Raw genomic sequence first — 14,772 nt, forward strand, 5'->3', positions numbered from 1 at the left:
TGCTTGTTTGTAGGTGACCAAATACTTATTTTCCACCATAATTTGCAAATAAATTCATAAAAAATCCTACAATGTGATTTTCTGGATTATTTTTTCTCAATTTGTCTGTCATAGTTGATGTGTACCTATGATGTAAATTACAGGCCTCTCTCATCTTTTTAAGTGGGAGAACTTGCACAATTGGTGGCTGACTAAATACTTTTTTCCCCCACTGTATGTAACGTGTCTGTAACCAGTATATAAGGATCTAACGGAACTGCCCCGGGAGAGCTCCTGAACGACATGTGTACATGGTGCATTGAGTTGGTTGGAACCTCTCTAGTGCGCTGATAATAAAGAATGTTGGCGGAGAGGGAGGAACCGCTCAGGGAGTTCACCATGAGACCAAAACAGTTACATAGTTTAATGGCTGTGATGGGAGAAAACAGACGATCTAATAAAAATAAGAAAGTAATGTCCACTCACTGTTTGCTGCTTCCAAAATAGGTGATCTTTTAATCAATATTTTTTGCCATACATTTGAACTAATGCATACTGCATAATGTTACAATAAATGAGGAGAATCAGGAAATCTAAACATTTTGTTGAGAATCTATAGGCTATACATTTACCAATGCAACAGGCAGACAGGATCCACTACAAGTACACTGCTGAACATAATCAACCAAGCACCGACTATACATAGGCAAAAAAAAAAACGTTTCTACAATTAGCAATAAATGATACTCCTCATTATGATATTAACACTGTTAGGTTCTGAACAAACTCAAACCAAGTTTATTCACCCACTGGGTCATACAGCTGCAAAGACAAGGCATGATTACACAAGCACATATTTATAACCTTCTAATAGGCGGGGACAACTCCTTACACATCTAGACAGCCAATACATCTCTGTTGCTAGGCAGGAACTTAATTGGTTCCTCTCACTGGTGTAGTCATACCCCTGCCTCATACTAAAACCTTCATGCATGGAAGTGTACAGTATGTGTGAGATAAGACTGTAGGAGAGTCGTTGTGGTGGGCCTCTCTGGCCCGCCTCCCAGAGGTTTCTTCTCACTTCAGCTGTTGACTTGACCTCGAGACGCATTCCTCGCTTCTCCCTAGTTCCGCAGCTGGCCTGCCTTATCAGAGACTAACTATTGCCCTTCGACTCCCTCCTTAGAAACATGGAACAGAATATGAACTTTCTACACCAAGTCCCTATCTACCCTTCATTGATCCCAACATATACATTCCTTATACATGTAAAGTAATCAATAAGTTCTAGAATGGTAACATTAATAAGTATATTTCAAGCTAGAATCCAACAATACTGAATTCCATAATTTGCATATCATAGAAACCTTTTTAACTTGGGAACTCCTGTTAGAGTACACAATCTGTATTTACTCAGTATTGCCTACGTTTGTTTGCCATTTCTACCACCGGAAAACATGAACATGACGTTTAATATAATCAAGGATCTCCTCATACTCTTGGGTATCCCGGTCCAGGTGCATGTCTCTTTTCACCCATGAAATCAGCTTCTGTGCTTGTTTCATGTTGATTATCCCCTTCTTTTGGTACGCTTTGACCAGCTCAATGTAGCCATTTCTGTAGTAGTACCTTGTTCCTTCATCAGACATGTCAATGTTACCTTCGGTATATGATGGGACCAATCCTAGAATAAGTGCATAGTTTAAAATTGGGAATATTTACACTTTAAAGTGGCATTTTACTCAAAAAACATTATTTTTTTATATACAGTGGGGAGAACAAGTATTTGATACAATGCCGATTTTGCAGGTTTTCCTACTTACAAAGCATGTAGAGGTCTGTAATTTTTTATCATAGGTACACTTCAACTGTGAGAGACGGAATCTAAAACAAAAATCCAGAAAATCACATTGTATGATTTTTAAGTAATTAATTTGCATTTTATTGCATGACATAAGTATTTGATCACCTACCAACCAGTAAGAATTCCGGCTCTCAAAGCCCTGTTAGTTTTTCTTTAAGAAGCCCTCCTGTTCTCCACTCATTACCTGTATTAACTGCACCTGTTTGAACTCGTTACCTGTATAAAAGACACCTGTCCACACACTCAATCAAACAGACTCCAACCTTTCCACAATGGCCAAGACCAGAGAGCTGTGTAAGGACATCAGGGATAAAATTGTAGACCTGCACAAGGCTGGGATGGGCTACAGGACAATAGGCAAGCAGCCACGTCTGTAGCCATGAAGTGCTTTGAAAGACTGGTCATGGCTCACATCAACAGCATAATCCCAGAAACCCTAGACCCACTCCAATTTGCATACCGCCCCAACAGATCCACAGATGATGCAATCTCTATCGCACTCCACACTGCCCTTTCCCACCTGGACAAGAGGAACACCTACGTGAGAATGCTATTCATTGACTACAGCTCAGCATTCAACACCATAGTGCCCTCTAAGCTCATCACTAAGCTAAGGATCCTGGGACTAAACACCTCCCTCTGCAACTGGATCCTGGACTTCCTGACGGGCCGCCCCCAGGTGGTAAGGGTAGGTAACAACACATCTGCCACACTGATCCTCAACACGGGGGCCCCTCAGGGGTGCGTGCTCAGTCCCCTCCTGTACTCTCTGTTCACCCATGACTGCATGGCCAGGCACGACTCCAACACCATCATTAAGTTTGCCGACGACACAACAGTGGTAGGCCTGATCACCGACAACGATGAGACAGCCTATAGGGAGGAGGTCAGAGATCTGGCCGTGTGGTGCCAGGACAACAACCTCTCCCTCAACGTGACCAAGACAAAGGAGATGATTGTGGACTACAGGAAAAAAAAGAGGACTGAGCACGCCCCCATTCTCATCGACGGGGCTGTAGTGGAACAGGTTGAGAGCTTCAAGTTCCTTGGTGTCCACATCACCAACGAACTATCATGGTCCAAACACACCAAGACAGTCGTGAAGAGGGCACGACAAAGCCTATTCCCCCTCAGGAGACTAAAAAGATTTGGCATGGGTCCTCAGATCCTCAAAAAATTCTACAGCTGCACCATCGAGAGCATCCTGACTGGTTGCATCACCGCCTGGTATGGCAACTGCTTGGCCTCTGACCGCAAGGCACTACAGAGGGTAGTGCGTAAGGCCCAGTACATCACTGGGGCAAAGCTCCCTGCCATCCAGGACCTCTATACCAGGCGGTGTCAGAGGAAGGCCCTCAAAATTGTCAAAGACTCCAGCCACCCTAGTCATAGACTGTTCTCTCTGCTACCACACGGCAAGCGGTACCGGAGTGCCAAGTCTAGGTCCAAAAGACTTCTCAACAACTTCTACCCCCAAGCCATAAGACTCCTGAACAGCTAATCATGGCTACCCGGACTATTTGCACTGCCCCCCCACCCCATCCTTTTTACGCTGCTGCTACTCTGTTAAGTATTTATGCATAGTCACTTTAACTCTACCCACATGTACATATTACCTCAACTACCTCAACTAGCCGGTGCCCCCGCACATTGACTCTGCAACGGTACCCCCCTGTATATATAGCCTCCCTACTGTCACTTTATTTTACTGTATATATAGCCTCCCTACTGTCACTTTATTTTACTTCAGCTCTTTTTTTCTCAACACTTTTTTTTTTTGTTGTTGTTTTATTCTTACTTTTTTTGTTTAAAATAAATGCACTGTTGGTTAAGGGCTGTAAGTAAGCATTTCACTGCAATGTCTGCACCTGTTGTATTCGGCGCATGTGACCAATAAAATTTGATTTGATTTGATTTGAAGCAGCTTGGTGAGAAGGCAACAACTGTTGGCGCAATTATTAGAAAATGGAAGAAGTTGAAGATGACGGTCAATCACCCTCGGTCTGGGGCTCCATGCAAGATCTCACCTCGTGGGGCATTAATGATCATGAGGAAGGTGAGGGATCAGCCCAGAACTACACGGCAGGACCTGGTCAATAACCTGAAGAGAGCTGGGACCACAGTCTCAAAGAAAACCATTAGTAACACACTACGCCGTCATGGATTAAAATCCTGCAGCGCACGCAAGGTCCCCCTGCTCAAGCCAGCGCATGTCCAGGCCCGTCTGAAGTTTGCCAATGACCATCTGGATGATCCAGAGGAGGAATGGGAGAAGGTCATGTGGTCTGAGACAAAAATAGAGCTTTTTGGTCTAATCTCCACTCGCCGTGTTTGGAGGAAGAAGAAGGATGAGTACAACCCCAAGAACACCATCCCAACCGTGAAGCATGGAGGTGGAAACATCATTCTTTGGGGATGATTTTCTGCAAAGGGGACAGGACGACTGCACCGTATTGAGGGGAGGATGGATGGGGCCATGTATCGCGAGATCTTGGCCAACAACCTCCTTCCCTCAGTAAGAGCATTGAAGATGGGTCGTGGCTGGCTCTTCCAGCATGACAACGACCCGAAACACACAGCCAGGGCAACTAAGGAGTGGCTCTGTAAGAAGCATCTCAAGGTCCTGGAGTGGCCTAGCCAGTCTCCAGACCTGAACCCAATAGAAAATCTTTGGAGGGAGCTGAAAGTCCGTATTGCCCAGCGACATTCCCAAAACCTGAAGGATCTGGAGAAGGTCTGTATGGAGGAGTGGGCCAAAATCCCTGCTGCAGTGTGTGCAAACCTGGTCAAGACCTACAGGAAACGTATTATCTCTGTAATTGCAAACAAAGGTTTCTGTACCAAATATTAAGTTACGTTTTTCTGATGTATCAAATACTTATGTCATGCAATAAAATGCAAATTAATTATTTAAAAATCATACAATATGATTTTCTGGATTTTTGTTTTAGATTCCATCTCTCACAGTTGAAGTGTACCTATGATAAAAATTACAGAGCTCTACATGCTTTGTAAGTAGGAAAACCTGCAAAATCGGCAGTGTATCAAATACTTGTTCTCCCCACTGTATATATATATTTTTCATTAGTCCACTTTTGATAAAGTCCCAAATTGTCCCACACTTTCAATGTATATCGCTTCAATTCGCCTGAAAGCAAGAGCAAGTGTTGATAATACTATTCCGGGAACTAAACACAATTTCTATTAGTCTAGCTCTGATGCTCCATTGTTCAAAATGATGATATTCTGAGACCATATCAATGGTGGACTGGTGAGAAATATACAGTGTATATATATATATATATATATATATATATATATATATATATATAATATACTGTATGTATATCTTAGTTTTTTGTAAAATCCTAATACAACATACAGGCAAATTCAGCGACTAAGGCAAACTTTGAGAAATTATTACTTTTGTAAGAGACACTAAAGATCTACAGTATCTATTGTAATCAATGTTTTTACCTGCATCTTCTCTGAGCTGCCGGGAAGATATAGGATGACCCATGATAAAAGCCTTCCTTAGCATAACTGCAGCATCTCCGTCTAGGATTGTCTCTGCCAGCAGACGACTAGAACACAGAAAACATGATAACAGAAAAGGTGACGACTACACCTACGTTTTGATGGCCGAGGATAACTATGGTGCCATGTACAACGTCATACAACATCATCATGGTGGCCATTTTGCTATTCTGCCATAACTGGACAATGTATGTTCCTTCATATCTGCTAAACACGATAACACAGAAAAGACGTTGCCTACTCTAAAGCATTCACCTGGCTACTTGAGATTCCCTGCTGTTTCCAGTGGTCAAAGCATCTCTGTGATCCTGGTAAAGAACCCTCATGGTTAACAGCCTCTGTCCAGTTGGGTCATAATCAAGGCTCATGATCATCTCATGAAGCCTTGGATTCACTTGTAGGAGACGATCCAGTCGTTCATGGTTTCGGGCTATCCTCAGAGAAGCCAATGGTGGTATATGGTCTGCTTCTGCTATGCGATGATTACCCGGACCAAACTGAGATGGTCGACCTTTTTTAACACTTATGAGGAGAGAAAATGAAGTATCAGTAGGCTGTCATCATTCTTGTGTCAATTCAAAATGAATTATACAATATAATAGCAATTATATCATGAAAATAATAGGCTCGGCCTATCCATGCTCTTATGAATAAAAGGCCCATTGTACTCAGTGGGTAAAGCAGACTTGACAGAAATTTATAAAAAATTATAGACCTACCTTTTATAAGTGTCAACAACTCCAAGGCCGTAAGCAATTATGATCGTAGTTTCATCGCTGCGACTATGTCCTTCTGTGTTCTTGCTGGCAGCATTTCCAGTGGGTTCATTTCCAGAAGCTTTATTTGACTTTACCGTCACGTAACGTGTAATTTTTGGAGTTCCTGGATGATACGACGGTTTATGATGAATCGCCTTAATCAATATAAACCCCCCTATTGCGACTGTTCCCAATGCTACTGGAAACGCAAGGGGCCCCAAAAACGGTATCAGACCCAAGGCTGGAAGACCCATTTCAACTCCTGGTAGCCTACAATGTCTTGTAGTCCAACTCTTGGTTCTCAGCAAATGTTTCCTCTCAGAGCTGAGCTCTTATACTCTTGACGCAGTTAGAAAAGTTTGCCAGACGGCTTCGACCAGTGAGGGTGGTGTTGTGCAGCATATGACCAATGAGTCAAATTCTATAAATAGGCCTGTGTGTTTGTGTTGGAGAAGGCAGGCCATTGTGAGAGATGCTCAAATTTGGAATTGCTGGAGAAGAGCTCATATCCACATTCTGAACTTATATAATTGAAGGGAGAACATGTAGGATAGTAAAGGTTTGAACAGGGGTCTGTTAAGTGGGGAGGGGCTGTAAGAGTGCGTCAATTCAAGTCTGGTATTGGAATGAAAGACATCATTGAAGTTATTGCAAATCAAGCTAAGTTTATTCAATGCAAATGTATAAATGATAAGTATGAGGGTTCGTATACGGGCTCACTGATGCACCACGCAGGGAGATCAGAGAACTGGCGGCTGTCTCACATGTTCTTCCTTAAATACCCTTGACAGAGATAGTTCCTGTTTCTGAACAGGCCTGTCAGAGCAGAGGCTGGGCGTGGTTTAGACTTGCCGCCTGTTCGTTGGCGCGCGGGTTGGTCCCAACCCCTAGGCGCTGAATTGCCAGGCGTAGTTCTGTCTCTGGTAGATGTCCTCAAATTGATGTCCTTAATCAGCCCTGTTTCATAGCAACTTTACTCCTTGTTCTGTTCTTTTTAGTAAAACCACAGAGATACGGCCTATCGTGACTTAACAGCTGATAACTCCACTGTCAGTTAGTCACACTCACCGCTTCCTTGAGTAGAATATCTATACCCTGGGTATCTGATATTGAAACACCAACAGTTTCTGTCCAAAGGTTAAATTCTTGTATTTCAACAAACAAGTTATCTGATATTGAGACTCCAATTTCCATCCAAAGGTTAAATTCTTGTATTTCAACAAACAAGTTATCTAATATTGAGAAACCAATTTCTATCCAAAGGTTAAACTCTTGTATTTCAACAAACAAATTAAATCCCAACAGGGCGATGTTCTGAGTGTTCCATATCTATCTGTACTAGGCCTATATACAGTATTTATATTTTATAAACGTGTTTTTAATGGTTAGAATAAACCTTTCCATTTCCTTGGTCTCTTCCCGTAAAACCTTTTTTCTGGATTGACTGACCTTCATGTCTTAAAGTAATGATGGACTGTCGTTTCTCTTTGCTTATTTGAGGTGATCTTGCCATAATATGGACTTGGTATTTTACCAAATAGGGCTATATTCTGTATACCACCCCTACCTTGTCACAACACAACTGATTGGCTCAAACGCATTATGAAGGAAATAAATTCCTTTAAAAAAGGCACACCTGTTAATTGAAAAGCATTCCAGGTGAAGGAAGGAAAAGCAGCCAACAAGTGCTCAGCATATGTGGGAACTCCTTCAAGACTGTTGGAAAAGCATTCCAGGTGAAGCTGGTTGAGAGAATGCCAAGAGTGCAAAGCTGTCATCAAGGCAAAAAAGTGGCTACTTTGAAGAATCTAAAATCTTAAAATATATTTTGATTTGTTTAACATTTTTTTGGTTACTACATGATTCCATATGTGTTATTTCATAGTTTTAATGTCTTCAATATTATTCTACAACATAGAAAATAGTAAAAAATAAAGAAAAACCCTTGAATGAGTAAGTGTGTCCAAACTTTTGATTGGTACTGTATAGTTTTTTTAATTGGTCCGCAGGCCTACAAAAGGGGCCAGTTGCCCATCTCTGGATTAGAGGAACGAATCCATGCAATTTGGTTCAACGGGATACGGTACACTAACATTTGCTGCATAAACACATTCATTTTCCATTCTAAATAAAAATCTGCTGCTGATGGAGTTCATGAGCTGGGCCTCTCTGAGCTGGATCTGTCTGAGCTGACTTGTCTGTGTGTGTGTGTGTGTGTGTGTGTGTGTGTGTGTGTGTGTGTGTGTGTGTGTGTGTGTGTGTGTGTGTGTGTGTGTGTGTGTGTGTGTGTGTGTGTGTGTGTGTGTGTGTGTGTGTGTGTGTGTGTGTGTGTGTGTGTGTGTGTGTGTGTGTGTGTGTGTGTGTAAATTATGTATATGTCTATGGTGTATGTAGGCACCTGAGCCATAAGGAAAACTTTTCATCTACCACCCCACTATCAGTTAGGTGGGGCAATGTTTGCTTTTGGAAGGAATTATAGTTGGAAATAATTATATTATATAGAATTATATTATATAGCATTATTGAACTATAGAAAACACAGGTTCTATCACATTTCAGGAGAATACCCAGATGCAGACAGTGTCGAAGTAACAAAAGGTTATTACAAAAACAGAGGGCAGGCAAACAACAGGTCAAGGGCAGGCAGAAGTCAGTAATCCAGATCAGAGTCCAAAAGGTACAGAACGGCAGGCTGGCTCTGGGTCAGGGCAGGCAGAATGGTCAAAACCGGGAAAACTAGAAAACAGGAACTTGAGAAAGACAGGAGCAAGGGGAAAAACGTTGATAGGCTTGACGAAACAAAACAAACTGGCAACAGACAAACAGAGAACACAGCTATAAATATAAAATCTAATTTTATTTGTCACATGCGCCGAATACAACAGGTGTAGACCTTACAGTGAAAAAGCCCTTAACCAACAATGCAGTTTTTAAAAATCACCAAAGAAAATACAATATAAAATTAAATTATGCGAAATAAAAGTAACAAATAATTAAAGAGCAACAGTAAAAATAACAATAGCTTGGCTATATACATGGGGTACCAGTACCGAGTTAATGTGCAGGGGCACCGGTTAGTCGAGGTAATTGAGGTAATATGTACATGTAGATAGAGTTATTAAAGTGACTATGCATTGATAATAAACAGAGAGTAGCAGCAGCGTAAAGGAGGGGGGGGGGGCTGTTTAGAAGCCTCTTGGACCTAGACTTGGCGCTGCTTCCCCCTATTGCTAACCCCTGTCTTTGTCCTCCTATCCTCCTCCGGTACCGCTTGCCATGCGGTAGCAGAGAGAACAGTCTATGACTAGGGTGGCTGGAGTCTTTGACAATTTTTAGGGCCTTCCTCTGACACCGCCTGGTATAGAGGTCCTGGATGGTAGGAAACTTGGCCCAGTGATGTACTGGGCCGTAAACACTACCCTATGTTGTGCCTTGCGGTCGGAGGCCGAGCAGTTGCCATACCAGGCAGTGATACAACCAGGCAGTGATGCAGCTGTTGAACCTTTTGAGGATCTGAGGACCCATTCCAAATTCCTTAGGGGGAATAGGTTTTGTCGTGCCCTCTTCACGACTGTCTTGGTGTGCTTGGACAATGTTAGTTTGTTGGTGATGTGGACACCAACGAACTTGAAGCTCTCAACCTGCTCCACTACAGCCCCGTCGATGAGAATGGGGGCGTGCTCGGGTCCTCTTCTTTTTCCTGTATACCACAATCATCTCCTTTGTCTTGGTCACGTTGAGGGAGAGGTTGTTGTCCTGGCACCACACTGCCAGGTCTCTGACCTCCTCCCTATTGGCTGTCTCGTCGTTCTCAGCGACCAGGCCTACTGCTGTTGTGTCATCTGCAAACTTAATGATGGTGCTGGAGTTGGGCCTGGCCATGCAGTCATGAGTGAACAGGGAGTACAGGAGGGGACTGAGCACGCACCCCTGAGGGGCCCCCGTGTTGAGGATCAGCGTGGCAGATGTGTTGTTACCTACCCTTACCACCTGGGGGCGGCCCGTCATGAAGTCCAGGATACAGTTGCAGAGGGAGGTGTTTAGTCCCAGGGTCCTTAGCTTAATGATGAATATTGAGGGCACTATGGTGTTGAACGCTGAGTTGTAGTCAATGAATACCATTCTCACATAGGTGTTCCTTTTGTCCAGGTGTGAAAGGGCAGTGTGGAGCGCAATGGAGATTGCATCATCTGTGGATCTGTGTTAATGTTGTGCACAAATTAGTTTACATCCCTGTTAGTGAGCCTTTCTCCTTTGCCAAGATAATTCATCCACCTGACAGGTGTGACATATCAAGAAGCTGATTAAACAGCATGATCATTACACAGGTGCACCTTGTGCTGGGGGCAATAAAAGACCACTCTAAAATGTGCAGTTTTGTCACACAACACAATACCAAAGTTGTCTCAAGTTTTGAGGGAATATGCAATTGGCATGCTGACTGCAGGAATGTCCATCAAAGCTGTTGCCAGAGAATTTAATGATAATTTCTCCACCACAAGCCACCTCCAAAATCGTTTTAGAGAATTTGGCAGTACGTCTAACCGGCCTCACAACCGCAGACCACATTTATGGTCTTTCAGGCCCACAGGGAAGGGGTGGTGTATCGATGGCAATTTGAATGCACAGAGATACCGTGACGAGATCCTGAGGCCCATTGTCGTGCCATTCATCCGCCGCCATCATGGTCATGTTTCAGCATGACCATGCACGGCCCCATGTCGTAAGGATCTCTACACACTTCCTGGAAGCTGAAAATGTCCCAGTTCTTCCATGGCTAGCATACTCACCAGACATGCCACCCATTGAACATGTTTGTGATGCTCTGGATCGACTTGTACGACAGCATTTTGCAGTTCCCGCCAATATCCAGCTACTTCACACAGCCATTGAAGAGGAGTGGGACAACATTCCACAGGCTACAATCAACAGCCTGATCAACTCTATGCGAAGGAGCATGTGTCGCGCTGCATGAGGCAAATGGTTGTCACACCCAGATACTGACTAGTTTTCTGATCCACACCCCTACCTTTGTTTTTAAGGTATCTGTGACCAACAGATCCATATCTGTATTCCCAGTCATGTGAAATCCATAGATTAGGGCCCAATTTATTTATTTATTTAAATTGACTGATTTCCTTATATGAACTGTAACGTAGTAAAATCTTTGAAATTGTTGCTTGTTGCGTTTATATTTATGTTCAGAAGAGACTATGGGCAGTAGGGGTAAGGGATTGTTTTTGGACAAGGCAAGGTCACAGGATTCACAACCATTGGATGACTCCATGGAGGGGTTGTCGTGATTGGACCATGTCCTGGTGACCTAATGACTCATCCAGTCCCCCAACAGGACTCTGCCGGTCATAAAACAAAGAAGAAGCAGAAGAAGAAGAAAAAACAGCAGCAGCAGCAGAAGAAGAAGAAGAGCCAGCCCTGAGCAGCTGAAATACAGCATGACCCAGTTAAAGGCAGATAAGAAGTGTCGGGTGCGGAGCAACCGTGTACAGATATTCCTCTGCCGGAGGGTGGAAGTTCACCTCATATGGAAGCACCCTGTTGTACTCAAGCCCTGGGTCAGAGCTGATAGAGCTGTTGAACAACAGGTGGGCATTAGAGGAGACATCACCATGGGTCGTCGTCATGTATGAAGGGGAAAATGTGTTATCTAACTTTGTTGAACAGCATCATGTCTGAAGGTAACGATGTGTTGTATAACTTTGTTTGAGGAAGTCGTGGGCTTAATTGCCAGAAGAATGCAGAATTTGGGGCATTGACACCTTGAAGTATTATAATGAGGAAAGCTATAGGGTAAGATTGAACTATTAAAAGTCATTGTAAAGGTTTTGTGAAAGAGAGTTGAGAAGCAAATAACCTCTTCTGAAAGAACCAAGTTGTATTGAAAAAAACTATCTGTTGTGAAACTGAGGAACCAAACATGAAGTCTTACTAGTTTTCACTAACTAGTTACTCTATTGGTTGAATAAAGTATTCAGAAGAAAGGGAACACTAATAACAGCCTTAGCTTGAGGTGCTCTACCATAGGTAGTCCGTTACCAGACCATATGGTGGGCTTTAGCAGGAAACCAAAGGGGGCCTTGGGGGTAACTGTGTTAAAGGCACACTTAAAGGAGCACCGGGAGTCTAGCCTGTAGAGCATTAGCCCTTTACCCAGACAAAGTGCTGAACCCCTGTCTTTGACCAGAGACAACTGGTTGAAGCCCCATACACAGGACTTATTGAGTGTGACTCACCCGGGTATTGTCCGGTCATGTAAAAAAGGGAGGACCAGGAGGGGGAGGAATTCGACCGAACACAGAGCTGGGGAACATCACAGAAAAGTCCAATATACTGATTGACGCATCTCTGCCACGTATAACACAGAAAACATAACAGAAAATCTGACGTCCCGCCCCTTTTATGCTCAGAACAGCGTCAATTTCGCAGGGGCATGGACTACAAGGTGTTGAAAGCATTCATGTTGACTCCAATGCTTCCCACAGTTGGATCAAGTTGGCTTGATGTCCTATGGGTGGTGGACCATTCTTGATACATAGAGGATCTTTTGAAAGTGAAAAATCCAGCCTGGCACCTACTACCATACCACGTTCAAAGGCCCTTGAATATTTTGTCTTGCCCATTCACCTGATGGTTTATTACAGAACCTTTAAATAAAGTGTTACCCATCATATCCTAGTTGTGAATGAATAAACACATATATTTGACAAAGAAGAAAATCACTGAATAAATGCCTTATAGATTACCATTGGTTTATATAATACCTTAAAACATATTTCTAATTAATGCCTGTCATGTGTTCCCCCCTGCCCACTTAGCTAAGGGATTAAATATTAGGCTACCTATAATTTAATATAAGAAGACAGAGAGAGAGGAGATAAAGAGACTGTCAGTTCCTTAATGTTTGGGCGGTATAATACAGCCAATGGATACATTAAGGAACTGGCCGTCTCTCTCTCTCTCTCTCTCTCTCTCTCTCTCTCTCTCGCTCTCTCTGTTTCCTTCTATTGAATTCAATATAAAACCTTCTGTGTTTGTCATAGAACGATGCCAGAACTAGTTTATGTGGATGCAGATAGATTTCCAGCGTTGTGCTTCGTTTGAGTATCTGTCTGCCAAGAAGTGATGGGCCTTTCATGGAATTAAATAGGTGGGACTTTCCAGCCTCCAGTGCAAGTGGCTATGTAATGTAATTTGACACCAAAGTCACTCTTTACTACAGATCATAAACTAAGACCCACTCGCTGGCTGAAGAGACTGAAATTCAGAAGGGAATAAACATTGATAAAAAAAATTATAATACACAGACAGTCCCCGAATTGAACTTTAACAGAGGCAATTATTATGCATTAATTCAGTGCTTCATTGTAATACATGATGACTTGTATTTAATAAAAAGCAGTAGCACTGTATTTAATGTCTAATAGATGGCTATTGGCTTATGTGTTATAAAAGACAATCAAACAACTTTTTAGGCTATTATCCAGGACACTTCATGCACTGTCCTCCACACCTTCAGCAGCACAGACTCCTGAAGGTGTGTGTGTGTGGGGGGGGGGGGGGGGGGGGTGGGGGGAGCAGGGTCAGAGTAAGAGTATATACTGTAGTACTCTATATCAGAGGAGAATACATAAAGACTGTCTTTAACCCTCCATTAGTGTCTTTGTTTGTTTGTGTTGTTGTTGTTTTTCCCCAGGAACAAATGAGTTATATTCTACACAGTATGATAAGTCTTTCTGCTCACAGAGGTTAAACACACTGAATTCCCACCTTTGGGGATGAATGTGAGTGAGCTGCTGAATATTCAGAAGCAGGAGAGTCCCTCTCTTGGTCCGTCGTATAAGAACTCATGACCGAGTCCGTTTCCACACTTCCACAACAGACCTGAAACAAACAACATCCAGAAAGGATTCCCTCTGTTTTAAAGTTCTGTATCCTTGTTAAAAGGTGACACATTAAACATGTTAAAGTGCCACTACTCAAAAACTGAAGCCTCTATTGCCAACAATCACACTAAGTCACAACAACTCCTACACACGTTAGGTCTCCTATAGGCCATAAGGGTGAATCAGTCCCTCTCTGACTGCACACACAACACACCTTCACTGGTCCCCAATTCTCAGAGTATTTGGACACACTGTCCTGGTGGATGGTCTGAGAGAAGGCAGGCCATGGTGAGGAATGCTCAAACTTGGATATGCTGGAGAAGAGCTCATATCCACATTCTGAACATACAGTGAACTTTAAAAGTATTGGGACAGTGACACATTTTTTGTTGTTTTGGCTCTGTAATCCAGCACTTTGAATTTGAAATGATACGACGCCTTTGAGGGTATTTTCATCCATATCCGGTGAACCGTTTAGAGATTACAGCTGTTTTTGTACATAGTCCCCCCATTTTAGGAGACCAGAAGTATTGGGACAAATTCACTTATGTGTCACATTTATTGTAAATAAGAATAGAATATGTTTCTAAACACTTTTCACGATTCATTCAGGACAATCTGTAAAATGGGGGGACTATGTACAAAATGTGCTGTAATTTCTAAATGGTTCACCCGATATGGATGAAAATACCCTCAAATGAAATGTCAGTCTGCACGTTAACCTCACAGTCAT

General features: G+C 42.8%; 1 long non-coding RNA gene and 1 pseudogene across 2 annotated transcripts; both read right to left on the reverse strand.

Annotated features, from left to right (window-relative positions):
• Positions 1 to 467: 467 nt before the first annotated feature.
• Positions 468 to 6,469, reverse strand: LOC311146512. The gene is made up of 4 exons (XR_014614691.1): positions 6,100 to 6,469; positions 5,636 to 5,902; positions 5,321 to 5,427; positions 468 to 1,663 (listed from the first exon to the last, which is right to left on the reverse strand). It is a non-coding gene; the product is annotated as an uncharacterized lncRNA (long non-coding RNA).
• A 5,202-nt stretch (positions 6,470 to 11,671) lies between these two features.
• Positions 11,672 to 14,772, reverse strand: LOC311139740 (methionine-R-sulfoxide reductase B1-A-like; annotated as a pseudogene). The gene is made up of 4 exons: positions 14,767 to 14,772; positions 14,254 to 14,394; positions 13,924 to 14,037; positions 11,672 to 11,727 (listed from the first exon to the last, which is right to left on the reverse strand). The product of its transcript is annotated as a methionine-R-sulfoxide reductase B1-A-like (transcript).

This window comes from Coregonus lavaretus, assembly GCF_964263955.1.
Source record: "Coregonus lavaretus genome assembly, chromosome: 2".
Taxonomy (NCBI): domain Eukaryota; kingdom Metazoa; phylum Chordata; class Actinopteri; order Salmoniformes; family Salmonidae; genus Coregonus; species Coregonus lavaretus.